We start from the raw sequence: 2,560 nt of genomic DNA, 5'->3' as shown, positions 1-2,560 counted from the left end.
GTCTGCACAAGAAGCAGATCAGTGCTGACTCCTGTTTAATCAATATTCATGCAAAATAATTGCATCTCTCCAAGACAACTAATGTTATTTAGGGGCTGATCACCCAGTCTGTGGATTGAGGGTGGATGATGAAACTTCATCAATAATATTACTTTGAAGTCATGGAGAATCTTTCATCTAAAAGGTCTTTGTAGTTAAGAGATGAGTGATTAGTTAGATTTTTAGTAAGTTCTAGGTTGGAGTTGAGAAAATAAATTAGAGTCATGGATTTCCATAGCATTTTAGTACAATGTATTTACAATAATTTCTACTTTCTATCCTGAACTTTTCTAAGTATTCAAGAAAAGTTTAAAGCATTATAGTTGTTCCTTTAGTTGAGAGTTTAGCAACATGCTTTTGCTAAGTTCTTATAAATTAATAAGGATAATAACTAATGTTTGTACGGTGCTTTTAAATTTATAGTCCTCTTTCCCTGGCAGATAAGAATATTGCTTAATTTTTCAGATGGAAAAATGAAGGTGGATGATATACCCAGGTTCGCCCAGCTAATAAGAGTTAAGTCTGGTCCTTCCTACTGTGCATAAAAGACCTGTCTCCTGCCTCTCACTGCCCTCAGTTGCCAGCGTATGATATATTCCTTAGACTGTGAGTTAGCTCCTCAAGTCAGAGATGTTGCTTGGCAATAGATGGGTGTTCAAAACTGTTTAATTACTAAGTAAATGAATAGTAAAGCATTCTTACTTAAATTGTTTCCATTTCGCTCATTTCCATATTTCATATTACAACCACTCTCCTGTCATAAGCAGAAGCCTACCTGTATAGAAAGAAAAGGAGATCCAGAGAGGTTAATTAAGTGCCTAGAGTCCTATAAGTGATTTAGTAGCAGAACAAGAAACACTGACCTCCAATTCTATCTCATCTGAGTCAATCTTTGCCAGTCTACTTCCAGCCCCCTCTGTTTTTCAGTGCATGCACTCTCCTGGTAATAGGTAACCAGGAAATGTTTTCTTTCTAGGATACTTAGCCACAAATACATTTAATGGTAGAGCATGACATATGCTACGTTAACAAGATAGCACTTGTTGCTGACTGTTTCCCATTTGGATTTCAACATCTCAATCTAACTGGATGGCATCAATGAGGGTTGTTGATAATCAAGTGTCAGGCAAACACCTCAATTTAAAACATTACTCACACTAAAAAAAAAAGGACTTGTGGAAAATAACTTATAGATTTTTTAAATAAAGAATTTCATATAATTGCATATAGATAGTGGCAACTTGCATTAAGTGAAACACATTATTTGGATTTGTAGAAAAAAAAGAAAAACAGGTAATATGTCTAATTTAAAAAGAGTCTAGCTCCACAAAACATATTGTTAGTAACAATGGAAAAAAATGGATATTTCTCATAAGAGGGTAGTAATTCCTTATTTTAATGGAGTAAGTAGCAGTAAAGATTATACAAATTAATTTTCTCTTCTAAAAAAGATAAGTTGCTTTGAATAAATACCAAGCAGTGGGATTGCTGGATAATGCAGTGGTTCTATTTTTAATTTTCTGAGGACCCTCCATACTGTTCTCCATAATGACTGTACTGACTTACAGTCCCACCAACAGTGTACAAGTGTTCCCTTTTCTCCACATCCTTGCTGACACTTGTTATTCTTTGTCTTTTTTATGATAGCTATTCTAACAGGTGTGATGTGATTTGTCATTAGATATCTGCACTTCCATGTTCATTGCAGCATTATTCACAATAGCCAAGACATGGAATCAAAGTGTCCATTAACAGATGAATGAATAAAGAAATTTCAGCCCAAAGCAATCCACAGATTCAATGCAATCTCTATCAAAATGCCAATGACATTTTTCACAGAAATATTTTTAAAATCCCAAAATTTGTATAGAGCCACAAAAGGCCCCAAATAGTCAAAGCACTCATGTGTTAAAAAGAGTAAAGCTGCAGGCATCATACTATCAGACTCCAAAATATACTGCAAGCTGCAGTAACTAAAACAGCATTGTGCTAGCATAAAAACAGGCACAGAGACCAATGGAGCAGAATAGAGCACAGAGCAATTAATTCATGTAGCTACAGCCAACTGACTTTTGACAAAAACACCAAGAACATACATTGGGAAAAGGACAGTCGCTTCAATAAATGGTGCTGGGAAAACTGGAGATTCATGTGTAGAAAAATGAAACTAGACTTTCTCCTTTCACTTTGTATAACAATCAACTCAAAATGGATCCAAGACCTAAGTGTAAGACCTGAAACTGTAAAACTACTGGAATAAAACCTACTGAAAATGTTTCAGGACATTGGTCTGGGAAAAGATTTTTTGAATAAGACCTCAAAAGCACAGGCAACATAAGCACAAATAAACAAATAGGATTATATGAAACTGAAAGGCTTTTACACAATAAAGGAAAGAATCATAGAGTGAAAAGACAATCTACAGAATGGGAGAAAATATTTGCGAACTACTCATCCAACAGAGATTAATATCCAGAATATATAAAAAACTCAAAGAACTCAACAGTGAAACAAGCAAAGA

Source organism: Rhinopithecus bieti, unplaced genomic scaffold (assembly GCF_001698545.2).
Source record: "Rhinopithecus bieti isolate Rb0 unplaced genomic scaffold, ASM169854v2 scaffold_33027, whole genome shotgun sequence".
Classification (NCBI taxonomy): Eukaryota; Metazoa; Chordata; class Mammalia; order Primates; family Cercopithecidae; genus Rhinopithecus; species Rhinopithecus bieti.
The sequence above is the reverse complement of the archived record's forward strand: the minus strand, read 5'-3'. Positions refer to the sequence as shown.